At 42.2% G+C, this 25,146-nt stretch overlaps 1 protein-coding gene and 1 long non-coding RNA gene across 2 annotated transcripts in view; both read left to right on the forward strand.

The window, feature by feature from the left end:
- Positions 1-25,146, forward strand: part of zmp:0000001082 (integrin alpha-L) — a 162,302-nt gene that overhangs the window by 100,014 nt on the left and 37,142 nt on the right.
- LOC105021448 lies at positions 6,879-7,761 on the forward strand. Its single transcript, XR_004576128.1, has 3 exons — positions 6,879-6,946; positions 7,018-7,080; positions 7,485-7,761. It is a non-coding gene; the product is annotated as an uncharacterized LOC105021448 (long non-coding RNA).

The raw sequence follows: 25,146 nt of genomic DNA on the forward strand, positions 1-25,146 counted from the left end.
CATCCCCTCGTGGCTAGTTTGACTGGAGTTGTCATGGGTATTAGCTGCGCTTGCCCCGAGAAATCCTATTGTCTTAGCATATTTTCCTGACCTGGGGAGGTGAGAGGTGTAATTTGGACTTATACAAGTGTAAGTAGCTCCAGTGTCTACCAACATTGGTGTGTCTCTACCATTTATATGAACCTGCAGCATCGGTTCTTCGTCAGCCTGTGATGTTAATGCTACAAACTGACCCTCCCCCGTAGGACTCTCTGGGCCTCCACAGTATCGCTGGTTCGGTCCTGCATAAGGATTTACAGGACCTCGGTTGGGCGGGCCTGACGGCTGCTGCCACACCCTTGGGGCCTGGTTGCCTCCCTGCCAACCCTGAGCGTTGGCGGCCGGGTTAAATGCAGTGGCGTCCCATGGGTACTGTGGACAGGATCGTCTAATGTGCCCCTCCTGTTGACATCCCCAACAGACTCTCCTCTGGGCTCCAGGCCCATGCTCAACCCCACCTCTATCCCGATACGTCAAGGTTGACCTGGGCATCCCTGCAATGACCAAGTGCTGCAACCAGCTGGACATCTGCTACGACACCTGTGGCTCCAACAAGTACCGCTGCCTCAAGAAGAGCCTGGGCTTTGTGTCGAAGGTCAGCCACCCCGATACAGTGTACAACAGAAACAGCATAAGAACTGAGATGGCCGGCTCAGATACCCAGGGCTAGCCCTAAGCATAAGCACCATAGGCAGTCGCTTAGGGCTCCCAACAGCTAAGGGGCCCCAGACCGTTAGTGAGCCCTGGACCACTAGGGGTGAGGGGGCCCCCAAATCCAATTTAGTATTTAAATGAAAATGAATTAAAAAACAGCTGATTTTTTATGAAATATCTACATAGGCATACAAAGGCCCATTATCAGCAACCATCAGTCATGAGTTCCATTGGCACAATGTGTTAGCTAATCTAAGTTTATCGTTTTAAAAGGCTAATTAATCATTAGAAAACTCTTATGCAATTATGTTAGCACAGCTGAAAACTGTTGTGCTAATTAAAGAAACAATAAAACTGTCTCAGTTCACAACTAAGCAAGAGGACTAGGTCTGTCACGATTATGACATTTTAGTTGATGATTAAATGACGCACAAATAATTGCGATGAATGTTTAAATTGTTTATATTGTAAATATTATGCCACTATTACAGTGTAAGACAAATAATATTTTAATATTTTGTTGCAAAACAATTCTAAACTAAGTTTAAACATATTGAAATTAAGAAACAAATAAGTTACAGTAAATGTAACTTATTTGGATCTGCATCCTATAACTTTCCACACAGCTGTCAAACACCCTAAAGAGGTCAAATACATTACAGTGTCTAGCTTGAGAAACAGACGCCTCACAAGTCCTCAACCTGCAGCTTAATTAAATATTAACTGCAAAACACCAGTCTCAGCACCAACAGTGAAGAGGCGACTCCAGGACGCTGGCCCTTTAGGCAGAGTAGCAAAGAAAAAGCCATATCTCAGACTGGATAATAAAATGAAAAGATTAAGATGGTCAAAAGGACACAGGCACTGGACAGAAGAAGACTGGAAAAAAGCACTATGGACAGACAAATCAAAGACTGAGGTGTTTGGATCACAAAGAAGAACATTTGTGAGACCCAGGCCAAATAAAAAGATGCTGTAGGAGTGCTTGATGCCATCTGTCAAGCATGGTGGATGCAATGTGATGGTCTGGGGGTGCTTTGGTGGTGGTAAAGTGGGACATTTGTGCAGGGTTAAAGAGGTCTTGAAGAAGGAAGGCTATCACTCCATTTTGCAACACCATGCCATACCCTGTGGACGCCACTTGATTGGAGCCAATTTCCTCCTAAAACAAGACAATTAACCAAAGCACAGCTCCAAACTATGCAGGAACTATTTAGGGAAGAAGCAGTCAGTTGGTATTCTGTCTTTAATGAAGTGGCCAGCACATTCACCAGATCTCAACCCTATTGAGCTGTTGTGGGCACAACTTAAGTGCCCATCAAGCCAGTCCAACTCGCGGGAGGTGTTTCAGGAAGCATGGGTTAAAATATATTCAGATTACCTCAACAGATTGACAATTAGAATGCCAATGGTCTGCATGACTGTAATCGCTGCAAATTGACGATTTTTTGATAAAAGCAAAGTTTGAAGGACACAATTATTATTTCTATTTAAACAATAATTTCTACATTCACCAGCCACTTCATTAGGTACATTCTGCTATTACCAGGATGGACCCCCTTTAGCCTTCAGAACTGCTTTATTTCTCTGTGGCATAGATTCAAAAAGGTGCTGGAAACATTCCTCAGAGATTTGGGTCCATATTGACATTATAGCATTTACGCAGTTGCTGCAGATTTGTTGGTTGCACATTCATGAATCCAATCTCCCGTTCCACCACATCCTAAAGGGGCTCTATTGGATTGAAATCTGGTGACTGTGAAGGCCATTTGAGTACAGTGAATTCATTGTCATGTTCAAGAAACCACTTTGAGATTAAGTAAGCTTTGTGACATGGCGTGTTATCCTGCTGGAAGTAGCCATTGGGTACACTGTGGTCATAAAGAGATGGACATGGTCAGTAACAATACGCTGTGGCGTTTAAATTATGCTCAATTGGTACGAAGGAGCCCAAAATGTTCCAATATCCCCCATACCATTGCACCACCCCTACCAGTCTGAACCATTGATACACAGCAAGGTTGGATCCATGCTTTCCTGGTGTTTACACCAAATTCCGGAACTACCATCTGAATTCCACAGCAGAAATTAGACTCATTTGACCAGGCAACGTTTTTCCAATTTTCTCTTGTCCAATATTGGCAGGATTATAGCCTCAGTTTCCTGTTCTTAGTTGACAGGAGTGGCACTCTGTGCAGTCTTCTGCTGCTGTAGCCCATCTGCTTCAAGGTTCAGAGATGCTCTTCAGCACACCTTGGTTGTAACAAGTGGTTATTTTAATTACTGTTGCCTTTCTATCAGCTCAAACCTGTAGGAGTCAAGCCTTTAATACGTATGGTGGGATACTTTCGTAAGAACTTAAATCACCTTTCTTCCCCATTCTGATGCTTGGTTTGAACATCAGCAGATCGTCTTGACCATGTATACATGCCTAAATGCATTGAGTTTCTGGCACATGATTGGCTGATTAGATATTTGTGTTAACCAGCAGTTTAAAAGTTGTACCTAACAAAGTGGCCGGTGAGTGTATATTTCCTATTCATTTTGCTATATTTCCTATTCATTTCCTATCTCATTTGTTTAAAAGAAATACACTATTAATGTATTGGATATTTTTGCCATGGTATCAAAATGAGTATTGAGAATCGTGTAATTTCTCTGGTCTCGAACAGAAGTTCAATCAATCAAATCAAATGTATTTATAAAGCCCTTTTTACAACAGCAGTTGTCACAAAGTGCTTTCACAGAGACACCCGTCCTTAAACCCCAAGGAGCAAACAACAGTAGTGTTGAAATTCACCCTGTCTTTAAGTGTCTCTTTCTTAACCTTAACATTATTCTCAGTTGAAACGTCAAGATCCTTTTTTGTCGCCTGGTGTTTCCGTATGGTCAGCTGTTCATGCTCTATGGTTTCCTGTGCTGCTTTCTTGCGGGCTATCTGATCCTGTATGATCTCCAGTTCCATTTTCTTACGAAGGAGCTCCAGGTCCTCCAGACTTGGCTCCACATTATCTCCATCTACATCATTATCTGTGTCTGAGAAAAGGGGTTTGTGACTCTCTCTCAATGTGCCTCTGCTCCAGTCTCTGAACAATGGGTCCATTCTGTAGCTCCTAGCAGAGGAAGCAACTAATTTCTCCCAATCCTCACTACTCCTCCTTTTGTTGGTGTACTGACCATAAGGCTCTCTGGCTTTATGTTCACTGTGTTGCTCTCTGGACCCATGTACACTGTATGGCTCACTGGCAATATGTTTACTGTAATGCTCTCTGGCTAAATGTTCACTGTAAGGTATTTGTTTACCATAGGGCTCGCTAACTAGATGTTCACTGTGTTTGTCTCTGAGTATTTGTTTATCGTAGGCCAAATGCTCACTGTAGGGTTCTCTAGATATATATTCACTGTGTGTCTCTCTAGCTAAATGTTCACTGTAAGGTTCTTTAGTCACATGTTCACTGTGTGTCTCCCTGGCTAAATGTTCACTGAAGGGTTCTTTAGTTACATGTTCACTGTGTGTCTTTCTGGTTATAGGTTCACTGTAAGTTACTCTAGTTACATATTCACGGTGTGTCTCTCTAGCTAAATGTTCACTGTAGGGTTCTTTAGTTACATGTTCACTGTGTGTGTCTCTGGCTAATTGTTAACAGTAGGGCTCTCTGGCTATACGTTCACTGTAAGACTCTCTGGCTCTATCCAGGCAATAGCCACTCCTCTCAATGCTGTAGTCACATTGCCTCAAGCATTGTTCTCCATTCTTCATCCACTGAGATCTTCTTTCGGGTTCTTCACCTTCCATCCACTGACTTTTCACTGGTTCTTCAGCCTCCATCCACAGGGTAGGGATGCTCTGCTCTGTTTTGTTTAAATAGGCTAGAATCAGATGCCACACTTTTATTTTGTCATCTAGATTAATTATTGTTTTGCAAGTAGGACTTGGGTGGATAAGATGGCAACTGAGATGGCAAACTGAAGTGCTGCTTGAATCTGGTGCGTGGTGGTCAAGATGGTATAACAGAACCTTTGAGTATGACTTATAAGAAAGAAGTCCCAGTTTCTGTAAGAAGTACCTAGGGCGGTAAAAGAGTCATGTTGAAGTGAAATTCATTATAGACATGGAGTGGTTTTGCAAGGAGCAAAATCTACAAAAGCTACATATAGTGGGGAGAACAAGGATTTGATTACCTGAAGAATCAGCAGTTTTTCCCACTTACAAAGCATGTAGAAGTCTGTAATCATAGGTACTCTTCAACTGTGAGTGATGGAATCTATAACAAAAGTCCAGAAAATCACATTGTACAATTTTTAAGTAATTAATTTGCATTTTATTGCATGACATAAGTATTTGATACATCAGAAAAGCAGATCTTAATATTTGGTACAGAAACCTTTGTTTGCAATTACAGAGATCATATGTTTCCTGTAGTTCTTGACCAGGTTTGCACACACTGCAGCAGGGATTTTGGCCCACTCCTCCATACAGACCTTCTCCAGATCCTTCAGGTTTCAAGGCTGTCGCTGGCCAATACAGACTTTCAGCTCCCTCCAAAGATTTTCTATTGGGTTCAGGTCTGGAGACTGGCTAAGCCACTCCAGGACCTTGAGATGCTTCTTACGGAGCCACTCCTTAGTCGCCTCGACTGTGTGTTTCGGGTTTTCGACATGCTGGATGACCCAGCCACGACCCATCTTCAATGCTCTTACTGCACAAGCAACAGGGATGACTGCAGCCTTGAGAGGATTGGGGGAGCTTCACAATGATTGGACTGCAGCTGGAGTCAGTGCCTCAAGAGTCACCACGCACAGACATGTCTAGGAAATGGGCTACAAGTGTCCCATTCCTAGTGTCAAGCCACTCCTGAACCAGAGACAACGTCAGAAGCGTCTTACCTGGGAGAAGGAGAAAAAGAACTGGACATTGCTCAGTTGTCCAAAGAACTCTCCAGATGAAAGTACATTTTGCATTTCATTTGAAAATCAAGGTCCAGGTTTCCACAGTCAGTGATGATTTGAGGAGCCATGTCATCTGCTGGTGTTGGTCCACTGTGTTTTAAGTCCAGAGTTAATGCAGCCATCTACCAGTAGGTTTCAGAGTGCTTCATGCTTCAATCTGCTGACAAGCTTCATGGAGATGCTGATTTCCTTTTCCAGCATAAATTGGCACCTGCCCACAAAAACAACTGGTAACTGGTTTGCTGCCCATGCTATTACTATGCTTTATACCATGCTTGATACTGTGCTTGTCAAGAGAAAAATTTGATACATCAGAACCAACAACACAGACGAACTGAAGGCTGCAATCAAAGCAACCTGGACTTCCATAACACCTCAGCAGAGCCACAGGCTGATTGCCTCACTGCCATGCCACATTGAATGCAGTAATTCATTCAAAAGAAGCCCTGAGTGTTTTGAGTTAATTAGCTAAATAGACCTCTTCTTGGGTCAACATTTCTGTATTATACATAATTTTTTTTGAGTTTCATCAGTTGTAAGCTGTAATCATTAAGATTGAAACAAAAAAGGATTGAAATATTTCATTTTATGTGTAATGAAGGTGTCAGCTTTTGAAAAAAACTAAATTTTCCACAATATTAAAAGAACATTTAGATGCACCTGTATATCTGACACGGTTCTTCAAACAAAAACAACTATTGAATTAAGGGAACCGAGTGAGCCAACAACACATTTGAAAGCCTATTTCATAATATTTTATGAACAAAGCTATGCAACACCAAGTTCCCCTGTGTTAAAAAGTGATTGTGATCGTACAATACAATATTTCTGTTTCCACCATTTACTACATTGACTGCAACAAACACTTCCTGTGGCTCTGCTGACGCAGCCAAGCTTTACTTCCTCATAGAAGTAGGCTCATCACTCCGCCCAGAAAACCAGGTTATGAAGTCTGAACAAATAAAGAAAGGAATACAATACAGGAGCCACCCACTACTGCGAAAAACCTAGCATGGTATGTTGGGGAATTCGTTTTTCACACAGAAAATAAAAAATGCCATTAGATATTTAATGCTTTTTGAGTGTTGATAGAATATGCAAACAAAAAGGAAATCTTAAAGGGGGCAAATACTTTGTCATGGCACAGTGTAATCACTAGTCAACTGCATTGTCCCTGGTTGTCACCATTACACTGAATAGAAAATAAAAGAATGACCTTGGCCATCTCTTTTCACAGGATCTTATAGATCTCATCATACAAATCCAACATCTAAACCTATGTAGAGAAGAGGAGATGGACTGGGTATGGATAGATACACACATACATACTGGATATATTTGGACAGGACATTAAACTATTGTCTATTCAAACAGATGAATGAAGAACTGGGTGTGGCCAGCTCCCAGATAGAGAAGAACAGTGAGGAAATGGATTGGGTATATGCACATCCCGACCTATACTTTCTATCCTTTCACTTCTGCTTTTAATTACCAAATATGTAGCAATTGCCTATACACCAGAAACCTAATACTGATATTTCTGATCACTCAGCTCAAGAATGCTGATGTGATTGGTCATGGTTACAACTCTGGTCATAGTTACAACCAATGCAACTTTTTCTTTCCTTTCCAAAAAAGTTGAAATGGAAGGTTTTGAGTGAGGAACAGATGGGTTAAAATTAAGAGACTACTGCAAATTAAACGCTTCTTTTCCTCACTCAAAACTTTCCTTTTCAGCTTTTTTGGAAAGGAAAGAAAAAGGTGCAGTGGTCTCTTAATTTTTTCCGGAGCTGTATTGCTGGTTTTGTAGACAGCTACACAGTAACCACATGTCTTCACAGATCTGAATTTCTGCAACTGGAGAGAAAGCCATGAAGATGAAGAATAAGCCTAAAGAGGTGTCAACCGGAAGGACTGCAATTAAAACAGCATTAATGCAAGGACATTGGTGCACATTGCAGATGCATTGTGCACCACCTGTTAAGGCCAGAAGAGGACTGGCCACCTCTTGGAGCCTGGTTCCTCACTAGGTTTCTTCCTAGGTTCCTGGTTAGTTGGGAGTTTTTCCTAGCCACAGCTTTTGCATCATTATTGCATGCTCTTTGGGGTTTTAGAATGGAAATCTGCAAACTGCCAACATTTTCTATTTGATTCACACTGACTTTTAATCAAGTGTGAACATTGTAAATACTGTACAGTATGTTTGTGTTGGTTGTAAATATTTTCGTTTTTTTGTAACCGCCGTTAATATTAAAATGTAGACAAATGGTGTTGTGTATTTATCTTTCTACTGATCTATGGTTTATTCAAAAAAAAAAACCCGGAATAACAAGAATAACAAAACGATTTTCATTACCTACTTTTTTCTAATACCATTAAGCGGTTTAGTGTTTCGTTTCTGCAAAGAGGGTGGGGTTCAATGTGAAAAGCCTGTCACTGGCCAATTTTAAAGCAACAAACTTAGGTCTACTTCCTTTCAAAATAAGAGTTGGACCTCATTTATAGTTTTAATCTTCAATCTTGTAACTAATCAATACAATCAATACGTTGATCACTTTATAATTATTATTTAATTTATGTCTATGTAAATGTTTAGCACAAAAATGTAATCCTATCAGTTTGACCTATATTTTTTGTCTTATGTCAATTCTTTCTGAATAGGTGAAATGTAGCAATGCTGGTGTTGTCATTCCATTGTATGTGCTCGGGAAAGGAAGATAGTATACTTTTTCTGTCAAGGACAGCATTCAACAACAGTTTTGAAATAAAGTATGTTGAGAGATGAATAAAACCAATATATTACTTTCTAGGCCTACTTTCACACACACACACACACTCAGACATACAGACACACACAAACATGTTAAATTAACTATCTAAATGGGACACCTAAATAGATTTCCCCAAACAAGGCTACTTTTAGTAATCCTACTACTAACCCTAAACCTTACCACATTGGTTCCCAAAACTTTTCAGTCATATTAGACAATAAAAAAGTCATAAAACAATTGGCCTCATAAAATAAACACCATATTAGACATGATAACTTGTATATTATTATACAGGCGGGTGACCAGTGATAGGAAACACCAACTTGAAGGTGTTGGCAACCACAAGCCACCGGAACATCATCTATGTGCTTTGCATAGGTTCTACAAGTCTTGGATTGAACACAATTCTTGCAAAACATATTCTCTCAGTTGGTGTTTTGACAATGTTTGTGGAGAATGATGTGTGATACATTAATCTAAAATCTCCCATAGGTGTTCAATTGGGATGAGATCTTGTATTTCACATCATTTTCATCACTCATCAAACCATTCAGATAACACTTGTGCCCTGTGAATTGGGGCATTGTAGTCCTGGAAGAGACCCCTCCCATGAGGATATTAATGTTTCATTAAAAATTACTCTTTGCTCTAAGGTGACACATGGACACAAACCATGCCTGGAAAATCTATGTAAGCATCTGCATTTGTTAGTTTCCTCCACTCATTTACTAAGGGTTTCCTTTATTTTGTAACCTTTCTTTAATTTGGTCTGCATCTTAGTGCACTTTCTATGAAAGCATATCAAGACAAAGCACCTAACAGTAATTCTTCCTTGGGTAGGTGTCTATTAGCATGGCATATCTTGACGTGGCAATATTTGCCCACTATTCTTTGCCAAAGTGCTCCAAATCTGTCAGATTGCGAGGACATCACCTGTACACAGCCCTCTTCAGATCACCACACAGATGTTCAATTGGATTCAGGTCTGGGCTCTGGCTGGACCATTCCAAAACGTTAATCTTCTTCTGGTGAAGCCATGCTTTTGTGGATTTGGATGTGTGCTTTTGGTCATTGTCGTGCTGAAAGGTGAACTTCCTCTTAAGCTTTCTAAAGGACGCCAGGTTTTGTGCCGAAATTGCATGGTATTTGGAACTGTTCATAATTCCCTCAATCCTGACTAATGCCCCGGTTCCAGCTGAAGAAAAACAGCCCCAAAGCATGATGCTGCCGCCACCATGCTTCACTGTGGGTATGGTGTTCTTTGGGTAATGTGCAGTGTTGATATTGCGCCAAACATACCTTTTGGAATTATGGCCAAAAAGTTCAACCTTGGTTTCATCAGACTATAACACATTTTCCCATGTGCTTTTGGGATATGTCCTCCATACACAGTAGCAGCGCAGTGCGGTTTTCTCAAACTGCATTGACAGTTCTACTTTTAAAGTTCCATCGTACAGCGGGTGGCCTTGGAGTGTGTTTCTGTGTTGCCTCAGCAAGTGCTGCAGCACGTTTTGGAGCGCCAGAGTAAAAGGTGGCAAAAGCAGTTAAATCTGCAAAAAACACCATCAGGATGCTCATCCTTGCTGAACAAAGTTGCTGCAAGGTCAGGTTCAGCTGGTTAGCATAGCAGTGAAGGTACTGGGCATGTAGGTATGTCTCTTTCATTAGCGTCTGTACCCCTCGGGCGTTTCCACTCATTACAGCTGCACCATCATAAGTTTGAGCGATCAGTTTTTCTCCCAGCTTCAGTGGTTCCAGCACACCCTTGATGCTATCAGAGAGGCCGAGTCCAGTTTTATCTTTGACTTCCACAAACTCCAAAAACCTCTCTGTCACTGTATTGTCAGGCAACATGAATCGCAACACAACCACCATTTGTGATTTACAGGAGACATCAGTTGTCACATCTGCCTGTATGGCAACAAATTATGACTCGTCCAGTTGCTTGGCTATCCCCTCTCTGAAAACTTCATACATACAGTCTAACAGTTCCCTAGACGTCCCTTTGAAGATGGGATGAGCGTCATAGTGCCTCTGAAGTCTCAAATCACCATCACACAGTCTCAGAAATGCATCTGAATATTCCAGGATTCAGGGAGTCCACTGACTCGTCGTGCCCCCGCAGTGCGGTTTCACATTTTCCACACAGTTAAATACATGTTATGATCCAACTGAGAACGTACCTGTTTTCCTCCACCTGTTTGTTATGCTGCTCAATGGAGCACCTGTATGCACTGTCAACTTGGGCTGTAACATTTACCCTTCCAAGTAATCCCAATTTCACAGCATTGTCCAGATGACTCCCGCTGCTCTCATGTTTTGCTATCCTCTCAGAAAGATGTTTCAAATCTTTGTAACCCGTCCTCGACCAAGTACCATCTCCACCAAATAGCAGACATGGAAAACAGAAGAGTGCATTCTTTTGTATGCTAACTGTTAGCCACTTTTTCTTCAAAAATCACTCCACGTTAAACCCGCGATTACTTTTACCAGCAGTTTGAGTGATGACAATATCTTGTGGCTGATGGGCACCAAGTCACATTACTTCAAGAACCAGGATGGGATGAGGCCACCATAAGTGAGGCATACGGCCTTTCAAAAAAACTCTGCGGCCGAGCCTTTCTGCAGCTGCTGGAGTTTGTTTTCTTCCTTATGCCAGAATGTTTTATACAACACTCTGCAAAAACGGAGCATCAATGCATCTGGGATTAGCAGTGCGCTCACCCATTTCAAAGAGAATGTCCCTAATATGCGGAAGCAAGCTGATGAATGAGCCAGGCAGACGAGTAACCAACACAGCGCCGGTGATGAAGGAGGCATGCGACACAGTCATCTCCCAGGTGGAGCAGAGGTTTTCACAAAGTGACCACCTGATTGCTGCCAAGCTGGTTGACAGCTCGCTCTTCCCACAATTTGTCCTGTCATTCCCTACATCTGAGCTTGACTGTGCGGTGAAACTATGGCCTCTAGGAAATGAGGAAAGGTTGAAGTCTGAGCTGACCACTCTGTGACCTCCACACTGAGCTTCACACTTGTAAGACGACCCTGTGTCTGTTAAGATACATCCATGAGAACAACCTAGAGGAGGCTTTTGCTGAGACCGTCACTCTGCTGAAAATGATCATAACACCTATGACGACATCCGAGTGTCCACCTTGAAGAGAGTAAAAACCTTCACTCGCAATACCATGGGACAGCCGCGACTCAACGCATTGGCCATGTTGTCCATCGAAAGCCAGCTGATTCAGCAGCTACATGACAAACTTTTCATTCCCAAAGTCATTGAAAAGTTTGCCCAGAGGAAGAACTGCCATGCCACCTTTCTCTTCAAGTGAGCCCTCAGCCTTGGTGAGTGAAAGCATATTTTATCATCCTGCCTTTGTGGTGCCGGTCCGTGCATTGGTCATATTTTTGGGCTGGATCGATTGATATAGATGGTGACGAGTGTCAGTGTGTCCATGCTTATCTATTAAGGGGTGTTCTCATTGAAATGGATCTGTATCCCCAAAAAACCTATGCTGTAGGTTTGCTACAGCAGGATTTTTTTTTGTATCTTACCCTATCAGGATTTGAGAAAAGGGGAGAAAAAATAACTACAATGTTGCAACCACCATTGGCTAGGAGTAAAGGACTACGTGTTTACATTAGCCAATGTGGCCTTAACCATTCCTCATTTATTATTGTAATTTCACTGTATTTTTCAGCCACAGTATGACAGCTGCTGTATGCTAGCAACATTAGGGATCAGGAGTATGAGGAAAGCAGCTGCAGATATAAGGACTTTCTTTACCCAAAAATGTGTTGAAGCACCAGCTTCATTTGGCTTCATTAGCTATACTTAGTAGCTTAGTTCATTTATTGTTCAATACTACAGGAGATCACCCTGGCATCAATTCATTAACTGTTGGGAATGGAGTGTGAGGGAATGTCCACTATTTGCCTGACTGTCATACTTAGTCCATTGTTTTTATTATGTTCCAAAAGACAGATATGTGCATTTTGTAGGTTCACTACAAAATGCACTGAACATACATGAACTAGCCGAAGACCCCAAAGGCTCTGTGAGGATATTTGGAGGGCCTACATAGACCCCAAATAAGGACTATGGGAGTTGATGTAAACTATAGGTCATGTGTAAATGATAAACCAATCATTGAACAGTTATGTAAAATATGTTCCTCCTTAAAACAAGGGGAGGGGATTGGAAGATGATGTCATGATGTCATAAACCAATCATTGTACAATTATGTAAAATGTGTACCTCCTTGATACATATCACAAATAAAAAGGGCCTGGAGTCCCATAACAATAGAAGAAGAGCTTATCTGACTCTTGGCTACTGGATCCTCTCAGAACCTGGCGCTTTCCGTACTGCTGATTGAATAACCCGAATAAAGGTAGGAATTTCTAAGAGCTCTGTCCCCCCCTCTGTGTGTGTGTGTGTGTGTGTGTGTGTAGGAGACCTTAATTCCTCAGCCAACAAGCCGCAGACCCTGTTTTTCCTAGTGAGTAGCCAGTGAGACTAACTGCGTACTCCATAAATCAAAACATCGACCATGTGATGTTATTAGTTCCCCGTCTGGGTCCCTTGCAGGCAGCTGAGGGAAAGACGTGATCCTCGGTGAGTGTGTTCGGCCTATGGTACTGGTGTTTACTCTTCAGTGGAGTAAAAATAAATTACATTTTCTGAGGTGCTTAGTCTAAAACAGGTTAAAGGTAAGTATATTCTCTGAACTGTTAACTCTGAGATAAAGTGAAAAGAAGTGACCTTGAGCATCAAAAGGCTGGTTAATTGTTCATATAAGGGGAACATTTGGGTTAGTATGATAGGGTCAAAAGAAGCGGGTTGACCAGGGATTCGTTTCCGAGAAGGAATACGGAAACATGAGTCTGATATTTGATACAGTCTAAGTGGAAATTGCCTGGACTGTCAGAAAGTCAGCATTAGTTAGATAAGGTTTAAATAACAGTTTCTGTTAAGATAGGGTAAAGGTAAAGCATATTTTCTGTAGTATATGATAGGGTCAAAAGAAGCGGGTTGACAAGGGATTTGTTTCCGAGAAGGAAACAAATCCCTTTTCAAAATAAAAGCCATCATTGAAAAATATAAGGCAATATAGTTAACAATCTAGTCTGTAAATTCTATTTTCTATGATGGACAAAATTGTCCAATACTTTTTAATTCTAGACATAGTTTGGCTTAATAAGGTGTAGATATTATGACCATAGTGACAACATCAATGTTTCGGGTAAAAACAGGATGCACACAAATTAAAAGTTAGGGAATCAAATGAAGCAGGACTGGCCATCTCTGCACAATAAGCCATGACAATGTTCACAGAGGAGAGGTTTCTGGGAAGACTCTCACACCACATGCTGTTTGTCTTTCACACGACATGCTGGTCTTGTGTCACAGTTATCAAAGTGAACTACTTTAGAGAATATATTGTATGAAATATATGGGTCCTCCCACCCACTACAATACAAAGCCTTTCCTGCGAGAAAGGTTCAGTTCCAGTAACAACAAAAAATTATAATAGCTTGTGTTTGTGTGATGTTAGACATTACAAATGGTCTCAGTGGGTGAAATACACCGATCAGCCATAACATTATGATCACTGACAGGTGAAGTGAGTAACATTGATAAACTCGTTATCATGGCACGTGTCAGTGGATGGGATATATTAGGCAGCAAGTGAACATTCTGTCCTCAAAGTTGATGTGGTACCCGGGGTAAAAGTGCAGTCCTCAGAATGATAACGTTTAAGATACAGTTGGTAGCTTATTACTTGGAACATATATTTCATCCTAAGAGCCTCAACTTAATTATATCACACATAATGAAGCATATATTTTTTTACTAATATGTTAAAGTTTCCTTTTGAAACTGCTTTTTCGAATTTTGAGATATTCATCCCAAATCGCATCAGTATATAATTTCTGGCATTGTCAAAGAGTTTGTTTTACTAATATGTTAATGCTTCCTTATAAAATCACGTTTGAAATAGCAACAACAAGGCCAAGGCTGCCGTGCAGCTAACTTTCTACAGATTTAAATGTCATAACCTAAATGTCATCCCCTGCATTCTCAATGCAAATAATTTGTAATCAGATATTTGTTAATTACTTAATAAGGCAGGGAAATACTACAGTGATTTTTTATCTTCAACATCAAATAGACTCAAAATTGTGTTTTCCCATGACAAAGGAAAAATAAGTATGACAATCCACCTTCAGGAACAGAGATCATAATTTAAGTAATGTGTAAGTTATATTATTCTTTAAAATATGTTGTTTACAGTGATTCAGTTTCTAAAATATACATTTTTGAAATCTGAAAAAACTGTCATCAGATTATGTTCAAAATATATTCTTAGGAATGGAGATTACAGATGCTATTTTTTGAACCTCCAATTGTAGGGGAGATGTGTAATATGTTGTGCATATCTGCGCAATCTGTAAGTAGAATTACCTCCAAAATCTGGATGGCAGACTATGTTTGAGGGTCAGCATCTAGATGTAGAAGTGACAGCTACCGTTAGGATTAGCTACAGAGACCACAGCTTCAGTGTAGTTATTCATATGGTGCAACAGAGCCAACTGCAAAAGTGTAATTCCAATGTTTTATTTACTTGTGTAACGTGACATTTTTTTATTTTAAAAACAAAAATAATGTTTAATTACACATTTGGAATAGCGTCCTACAGGATGTTTTGTAATCACTGCTTGTCCACAAGTGTAATAACCTGTACCGATAAATCATTATTTTATTGTAATTACAATGTAATACCATTGTTTTATAAAATGACAGCTCCAACTCACCACCTAGTGGTGAGTTGGATCCGATGGCGGGGGAGGAAGCTGGACAGACTCGGCAGGCCCAAGCGTACTGTAAGGGTCTGGAGAGAACGTCTGGCCGAGTCTCCTGTCAGAGAGATCTTTAACTCCCACCTCCGGCAGAGCTTCGACTGGATCCCGAGGGAGGCTGGAGATATTGAGTCCGAGTGGACCATGTTCTCCACCGCCATTGTCGAAGCGGCCGCTCGGAGCTGTGGCCGTAAGGTCTCTGGTGCCTGTCGAGGCGGCAATCCTCGAACCCGGTGGTGGACACCGGAAGTAAGGGATGCCGTCAAGCTGAAGAAGGAGTCATATCAGGCCTGGTTGGCTTGTGGGACTCCTGACGCAGCTGACGGGTACCGACAGGCCAAGCGGACTGCAGCCCGGGTGGTTGTGGAGGCAAAAACTCTGGCCTGGGAGGAGTTCGGTGAGGCCATGGAGAAGGACTATCGGCTGGCCTCGAAGAGATTCTGGCAAACCGTCCGGCGCCTCAGGAGAGGGAAACAGTGCCCTACCAACGCTGTTTACAGTAGAGGTGGGCAGCTGTTGACCTCAACTGGGGATGTCGTCGGGCGGTGGAAGGAGTACTTCGAGGATCTCCTCAATCCCGCTGTCACGTCTTCCATTGAGGAAGCAGAGGATGAGGACTCAGAGGTGGACTCGTCCATCACCCGGGCTGAAGTCACTGAGGTGGTCAAGAAACTCCTCGGTGGCAAGGCACCGGGGGTGGATGAGATCCGCCCTGAGAACCTCAAGTCTCTGGATGTTGTGGGGCTGTCTTGGTTGACACGCCTGTGCAACATCGCGTGGCGGTCGGGGACAGTGCCTCTGGGATGGATCCCGGATACAGGCGGCCGAAATGAGCTTTCTCCGCAGGGTGGCTGGGTGATCCCTTAGAGATAGGGTGAGAAGCTCGGTCACCCGGGAGGAGCTTGGAGTAGAGCCGCTGCTCCTCCACATCGAGAGGGGTCAGCTGAGGTGGCTTGGGCATCTGTTTCGGATGCCTCCGGAACGCCTTCCTGGGAAAGTGTTCCGGTCCCGTCCCACCGGGAGGAGACCCCGGGGAAGACCTAGGACACGCTGGAGGGACTATGTCTCCCGGCTGGCCTGGGAACGCCTCGGTGTCCCCCCGGAAGAGCTGGAGGAAGTGTCTGGGGAGAGGGAAGTCTGGGCATCTCTGCTTAGACTGCTGCCCCTGCGACCCGGCCCCGGATGAAGCGGAAGAAGATGAATTAATGAATGTTTTATAAAATGTTTTGTTGGACATGTATTACATTGGTATTACATTGTTAGACATGTATTACATTGGTATTACATTATTGGTAATATAGTTGTTAATATGCATTTACATTGCAGTTACATAGCAATAAATGTCAAATTAACGGAAAGTGATACAGACATTATATATGGAGACCAGTTTTGCCTAAAAATTGTTAGCCCTGCATACAATTTGACCCTGGAACATTGAGCATATATATCAGAAAAAACAGCAAATACACTGAGCCAGTGTAGGTGTAATTCATTAAAACTGATATGAAGAACTGGAATTGGTTCAACACGATTTTGGAATGAGCAGCTAAACTATGAAACATGCTACAAACATGCCTCTTCAGCATTTGATTAGATTAGATTCATCTTTATTGTCATTACACAGGACAACGAAATGTAGTACATCCTCTAACCCAGAAAAGTGCAAATAGCAGAACAGATATAATACAGTAAACGGCAAGAATGTACAGTACTATTGGATGTAGTTAAGAGAGCAGTAATAGACTTTGCAAAAGGTTGACGAAGCAGCATAATCTTAGCTGTAATTATAGGAAAAGTGCAAATGGAAGTTTAAGGTGCATATATGAGCAGTAATGACTAAATATATATAGTTATGTACATTAATAGTGTGCTTCAGGAAGTAGGTATGAATATGCCAATACAGTGCAGTGCAGAGTCTATGAGTGTATAAAAAGTTCAGGGGGTAGGTGGAAGTCCTAAGATGCTGGTTCGGGGGTGACGGGTGTGTGTGCTGGTAAAGAAGGTGGAGGGGTTCAAGTGGGAGTTACATTATGCTTTGAGGGTGTTTTTCTGCTAAGGGGACAGGACAACTTCACTGCATCAAAGGGATGATGGAGGGGCCATGTACCGTCAAATCTTGGCTGAGAACCTCCTTTCCTCAGCCAGGTCATTGAAAATGGGTTGTGGATGGGTATTCCAGCATGACAGGACCCAAAACACATGGCCAAGGCAACAAAGGACTGGCTCAAGAAGAAGCAGATTAAGGTCATGGAGTAGCCTAGCAAGTCTCCAGACCTTAATCCCATAGAAAATTTGTGGAGGAAGCTGAAGGTTCGATTTGCCAAACGTCAGTCTCGAAACCTTAATGACTTGGAGAAGAGCTGCAAAGAGATGTGTGCAAACCTGGTGGCCAACTACAAGAAACATCTGACCTCTATGATAGCCAACAAGGGTTTTGCCATCAAGTACTAATTCATGTTTTGCAGAGGGGTCGAATACTTATTTCACTCATTAAAATGCAAATCAATTTATAAAATTTTTGACATGCGTTTTTCAGGATTTTTTTGTTGTTATTCTGTCTCTCACTGTTCAAATAAACCTACCATTAAAATGATAGACTGATCATTGCTTTGTCAGTGGGCAAATGTATAAAATCAGCAGAGGATCAAATACTTTTTACCTTCACTGTAGCAAAGGACTATTAGGACCATAAAAAAGTCAGACTGCGGGTTGCAACTGCACATGGTCGCAGTTTTTGGAGAATTGTCCTCTGGTCTGATGTAACAGAAATGGGTCTTCCAAATGGACAATGACCCCAAGCACACTTCCAGAGTTGTGGCAAAATGGCTTAAGGAAAACAAAGTCAAGGTATTGGAGTGACCATCGCTAAGGCCTGACCTCAATCCTATGGAAACTTTTTGGGCAGAAAAGGCATGCACGAGCAAGAAGGCCTAAAAACCTGACTCAATCACACCAGTTTTATCAGGAGGAATATGCCAAATCACCTGACTTATTGGGGTAAACTGTGGAAGGCTACCTAAAAATGTTTGAACCAAGTTAAACAACTTAAAGGCAATGCTACCAAATACAATACACTGCTGATTTATATCAGCAGTGTATAGTGGGGTGTGTATGAGTAGCATGTTCATCCTCATCACATTCTAGGAGGACCAACTTCTGTATCGGTCACTCAATGACTGAAGGTTTAGATGGATGCTCTTGGTATTTTGTTGGTTTGTGTTCCCCTGTTTGAACCTTGACTCATCGAACTAGACCATCACTCTCGAGTGGTTTCAACCACTCTGCCTAGTAGCCACTGATTTCTGGGAAGGTTGTCGTCTTTGATGATAACTATGTAATTCACCTTGAGATGGCGCCGGGGTGCGTGCCACTTCTGTCTAGGTGTAATGTTCCGTCGACTCCAGAATTGTTCAATTAAATACTTAAAATCTCTTTGTCGCAAAAAGATCCTCCTTCACAAACCTCTCAGGAGGTGGTACAGCAACTTGTGTCTTCATCCTGATGAGATGATTGTGTGTCAGTGGCTCTAACGCTCTGGGGTCGTTGATTCCATCTACTGTTAATGGACGACTGTTTACAATGGCCATGGCTTTATAGAACCATGTTCTAAGTGAGGCATCATCAAGTCTGCCTGGGCACTGGTTGAGAGTGGCATTTAGCACATTTCTGACGGTCTGGATTTGGCGCTCCCAGACGCCACCTGAATGACTGGCAGAGGTGGCATTAAAGATAAACTCACATTGCTTGTCAGCTAGGAAGCCTTCCAGTTACTTGGTGTCACACTGCTTGGATGCCCTTTGGAACTCGTTTCTGGCTCCAATAAAGTTAGAACCCTGATCATAGTGGAGTTGAGGAATAGCTCCTCTGAATCTGATGAAGCACCTCAAACCGTTGATGAATGCATCTGTCGATAGATCTTCAAGCATTTCGATGTGAACAGCTTGAGGATAGAGGCAAGTGAAGATCAGGCCATATCTTTTGTATTCTTTGTGGGCTTTCTGATCAGGAATGGAACAAAACAGTCCATACCGCTGTACGCAAAATGAGCTGAGACCTGAACACGCTCTTTGGGGTGTTCAGCCATATATTGTTGCTCTGTAGGTCGTTTGAGTTTCCTACATTGCCTGCAGTTGTGTATCAGCTTGGCCACTAGTTTGCTACCTCCGATGAACCAGAATCTATTTGCTCTGATCTCCATTTGAGTTTAGTTACGACCCTGATGACAAATTTTGGCATGACAATGGGCCAAAATCAAATTGGTGAAGTAGCTGTCCTTTGGAAGGAAAACCGGATGTTTTAGTTTGTGACTGAGGTATGCTTGTTTTTGTCTTCCAACAACATGAAGGACTTCCTTGTGCAAGATAGGGTTTAGGCAGAAAAGAGGGTTGGAACTTGGAAGACTCTCCTCTCTGGAGCATCTTAATTTCTTGGAAGAAGGCTTGTTATTGGACAATCTTGATCATCACTTCTACAGCTTCCTCTCGTTCTTTGATAGTTACTAGCTCGCTGTGATTTTCTTGTTTGGATCCCAGCCTATTAATTCTTGCGACCACCTTAAGAAGCTTTGTCCAAGAAGAGAACAGACTAAAGCGGTTGAGAAGTCTGTGTAATCGTTGGCTTTTTTTGCAAATGACATAACTTTCGTAACTTCAGGATCACCAACGAGTAGCTCTGTTGAGGAGTTATGTGTCGGATGCACTTCTTGCTCTCTGAGAAACATGGGTCCAGGAACCAGGAACCTTAGCTAGTTTCTGGCTTCAGGGGTGACATGGAATTGGTGAAACATTCTTTCAACATGGCAGATTATGGCTATTGTCTGGCGTGATGAGGTAGGTACCACACAGTCTCTCTGAGACACATACTTGTCCTCGTAGGTCTTCTCTGTGAAAACATCAGTAACTGAAGGGGCCGTCATTTCCTTCACTACAACCCGATGGACTTGTGAGTCAAGCTTTGGTTTCCTTGCCTGTCTAGATAAGGGTTAGATGATCCAATTATGCTCCAACTAGCTCAGTTTGCTGTGCAAAGGGTTCATTTTCACCACCTATGACAATTTCAAGCAGAGCCAGTGCAGATGGCCAGTCGTATCCAATTAGCAGACCCACGTCTTAAGTGTACGAGGTGAGGCCACAGTAGTGCTGTTTTCTCTGTTGGGATGCAAGACTTTTCCACCAGAATGAAGCCCTGAGTGTAGGCCTGCTTTACTTGGAGGTGTTTCCCAGAATGAAGTCCTTGTACTTGCAGGCCACGAATGCTCTTGCATGTTAAGACCGTGTCAACGGCTGTCACTGTACTAAGTTTTAGTTTCACTGGTTGATATCCCACCTTCAGGTCATCAAGCAGATCATCAAGAATGAATGTTGAATCGCTCTGTGTGTCAAGCAATGCATACATGAGAACTTCTCTCCATGGCTCTTGTATTAAAGACACCAGGATTGGAACTATGCTTGAGGTAGCAGAAGCACATTGTGTTGATGCATAAGACATTACCTTACAGACTTCTTGGTTTGTACAGTTGTCTTTGGAAACTGAGCCATTCGCCTTTATTCCGTCCATCCCTTGTCTCTCTTCATGTAAGCTGGTTGGATGTAGACGACTGCAGGTGTTGCAGGTATGTCGCCTTTTACAATCTTTGGTGATGTGTCCCTTCCCTCAAGCATTCAAAGCAGAGGCGATTTTTATGAATGTAAGCTTTGTTGTCTTCAATGGTCTTCGAAGCAAAGGTGGGGCATCTGGCAATGCCATCTGTTTCATTCTTGCAAACTGAGCAAGGTGATTTTACCTAGAATTGGATGGTTCCTTTGTCTCATGTGTGTAGTTCTTTGTTTGAGTGCTTGTGTTGGGAGTTCTCTTAAGTAGTATTTCATCTGTGGTCTTGGAACTCACAAGGAGTGGAGAGGCGATGGGATTACATGCTATCCGGGCCTCTTTGTTCAAGAAATCTGTGAAGTGTGAGAGATCTGGATAACTTCCGGACATGTCCAATTTATCTACCACAATCGGCTCCACTTTTCGAACAATTCGGTCTGGTAGCTTTTTGAGCAGCTTGTGATTCTCTTCACAATAATTTAATATGGCTAGTCCATTAACATGGGGAATTGCCTCTGTGCATCCCTGCAGGAAGTCTGCAGGAACTCTCTATGTGCTAAAGCATCAGTCGCACAGACCTTAGGCCATCTGGCGAGCTTGTCTCAGAAAGCTTTCTGTACAATGAATGGGTTCCCATACCTCTCTTGTAGGACCTTCCAGGCTCCTTTGTATGCATCCTCTGAGTTTCTGTAAAAGAACCCTTCCACAGCCATGCGTGCTTCTCCAGTGAGATACGTTTTTAAATAAATAATTTTCTCACTCACTGGGAGAGGTTTACTGTCTTAAAGGGTCATAAAGGACATCTTCTAGTCAACTAATTTCATGGGGTCACCGTTAAACGTTGTTGGTTCAGGAACGGGCAGGCGATTTATACTTAGTGAGCTTGCTATAGCTTGGGCTAGGCTAACAGTTTCCTCAGATGCTGTCACTCTCAGATAAGTTGGTTGAGGTTGGAAGGATGTGGCGTTTGGTTTAGCTGAGCTTGAGATTTAGTCTATTGGTGAAGAGCAGTGTTTGTTTCGTAGTTTCTCTTCCTCGTAGTCGCTTCCAAAACTGTCATATGCCCTTACTCGAGCTGCTGCTATCTGGACTTCCTTCTCTGCTTGAAACTTCTTTAGCTTTACTCTTTCCTCTTCTTATCGTGTACTAGTGCTACTGAAGACTGAACTTGAGTAGTGGTTTGATTTCTGTGATGTCTCAGAGACCTCAGTTTCAGTTTTTGGGTGACCAAAGATGGACCCATAGTCTTCCTTACTTAGTGCCATTCACACTCGCTCTTTCTCAAGTAGATCATTATACCTTTCATCAATAGTCTCTAGGCGTTTAGCCGTGACAGTAATTATCTCATCAGTCAGAGTTGCACAAGCATCCATTTTATTTGCGATTTTTGGAGTAATGGTATGATTACGTAGAATGGGCTCATACTGACGGTGCATCGCATCATGTTTGTATTTCCTTTTGGATTTTATCGAGATCATCGGAAGAGCAGAGGGCTTTCATTTTTGCTGTCTGCTTCCAGGAGTCATAAACCCTACAAAATGCTCTCATGTTTTTTGGTATCCTGTCTTGGCATTTCTCGGTTAGAGTTCTTCGACGATGGTTTGGCCTGTCCTTGGGTGTATCTGCAGTTTTGCTAGCTTCCTCTGGATGGAGTGACATTTGTTTGATTTGCTTGGTTGGTTTGACTACTCGACTGTGCTATGTGAGTGTTGTAAGCCTGGAATGAACCTCTGTGAGTAGTGACTTGGACTTAATAATGGGTTATACTACACTGACCTGACATTTACAAAAACATCAGGACACTCAAAGGATTTTAGCACAAAACAGTGGCAATGCAAATACCACAAATGGAGGTGCCGCATGATCTCAACTACTCAACTATTTCACCTTTCATAAAATACAAATTCTAGGAATGACCCTTTGTGAATAAACGTTGACATACACTCACCTAAAGGATTATTAGGAACACCTGTTCAATTTCTCATTAATGCAATTATCTAATCAACCAATCACATGGCAGTTGCTTCAATGCGTTTAGGGGTGTGGTCCTGGTCAAGACAATCTCCGGAACTCTAAACTGAATGTCAGAATGGGAAAGAAAGGTGATTTAAGCAATCTTGAGCGTAGCGTGGTTGTTGGTGCCACACGGGCCGGTCTGAGTATTTCACAATCTGCTCAGTTACTGGGATTTTCACGCACAACCATTTCTAGGGTTTACAAAGAATGGTGTGAAAAGGGAAAAACATCCAGTGTGCGGAAGTGCTGTGGGCGAAAATGCCTTGTTGATGCTAGAGGTCAGAGGAGAATGGGCCAACTGATTCAAGCTGATAGAAGAGCAACTTTGACTGAAATAACCACTTGTTACAACCGAGGTATGCAGCAAAGCATTTGTGAAGCCACAACACGCACAACCTTGAGGCGAATGGGCTTCAACAGCAGAATCCCCCACCGGGTACCACTCATCTCCACTACAAATAGGAAAAAGAGGCTACAATTTGCACAAGCTCACCAAAATTGGACAGTTGAAGACTGGAAGAATGTTGCCTGGTCTGATGAGTCTCGATTTCTGTTGAGACATTCAGATGGTAGAGTCAGAATTTGGCTTAAACAGAATGAGAACATGGATCCATCATGCCTTGTTACCACTGTGCAGGCTGCTGGTGGTGGTGTAATGGTGTGGGGGATGTTTTCTTGGCACACTTTAGGCCCCTTAGTGCCAATTGGGCATCGTTTAAATGCCACGGCCTACCTGAGCATTGTTTCTGACCATGTCCATCCCTTTATGACCACCATGTGCCCATCCTCTGATGGGTACTTCTAGCAGGATAATGCACCATGTCACAAAGCGCAAATCATTTCAAATTGGTTTCTTGAACATGAAAATGAGTTCACTGTACTGAAACGGCCCCCACAGTCACCAGATCTCAACCCAATAGAGCATCTTTGGGATGTGGTGGAACGGGAGCTTCGTGCCCTGGATGTGCATCCCACAAATCTCCATCAACTGCAAGATGCTATCCTATCAATATGGGCCAACATTTCTAAAGAATGCTTTCAGCACCTTGTTGAATCAATGCCACGTAGAATTAAGGCAGTTCTGAAGGTGAAAGGGGGTCAAACACAGTATTAGTATGGTGTTCCTAATAATCTTTTAGGTGAGTGTATAACAATAGTTAGTATTGACATTTACTATACAATAGAACCGTGTAGTATCACACCACTCTAAACCTACTCTATTTTGGTAAATGCTTTCAATTTCGAATTATTGAACACTTCATGGCCTTGAAATATTAAGAAGTTTACATCATAGTGAGGTATTTCCGTTAAATTGTAAACTTAGGTGTGCATGGGTACAGTCTCTTTACTATCTCTTATTAAAGTATCTCACTGCATCTGTAGCGTTTGCCTTTGATGTATTGTCATCTTCAAATCCTGTCTGAATGTTGATTGTAGATATGTTCACTGTCCCGTGGCTGGATTGTAGCTGGGTGTCAGATGCTCACACGTCGACTCATTGGAGGGGACGACAACACAGGTAACATTAGGGTGGACGCCTCCGACGTAGCAATGAGTTTTCACTGTAACATCCCTCGGATTGAACAAGACGCAGAGAGACTCGACTGTTGCTCCACGGTTTATTTTCTTCAGACTTATTTTCTTCAAGCACCATTTAAAACACAGTGAAAACTCTAGAAATATATACTAAATAATATCACTTTCCTACAACAAGTTTTTATAGCTTCACATATACGACTCAATGTGCTATGAAAGGAATGTAAATTTACATAACTATTTGAAAACACAAAGTACAATACATATGGCATTTGATTAATCTTAAGTAAGCTGCAATCTTTCCGTTGGTTTAAATGTAACAAATATTCCTATGTAACCAACCTGACACACTGTAGCAGGATGTGAAGGTTACAGGTCAGACTGCACTAAACCCACTGACCCCTGAGGGCGGTGTGGCTGAGTGTGTGTGAGGATTGTGCCAAAAATAAAGGGGTACTCCACCCAAGAGATGATTCTACCTAATTTCCATTGTTTTCTTCTTTCTAAATATATGTTTAACTTCCCCATGATAATTGTATAACTTAAAAACTGTTTGAGTTAACTGGCTCCAAACAGAAATTAAATTTAGGTAGAATCATGCTGCCATTAAACTGCTTTTTAAAGGATATACAAAACAGGGGGCACCAGGAGGGCATTTTCCACCATAGAGGCATCCCATGAGGAGACATTGTCTTGCATGTGGAAGCACGTAGAGGCCACCAAA

This window comes from Esox lucius, chromosome 9, assembly GCF_011004845.1.
Source record: "Esox lucius isolate fEsoLuc1 chromosome 9, fEsoLuc1.pri, whole genome shotgun sequence".
NCBI classification, from domain to species: Eukaryota; Metazoa; Chordata; class Actinopteri; order Esociformes; family Esocidae; genus Esox; species Esox lucius.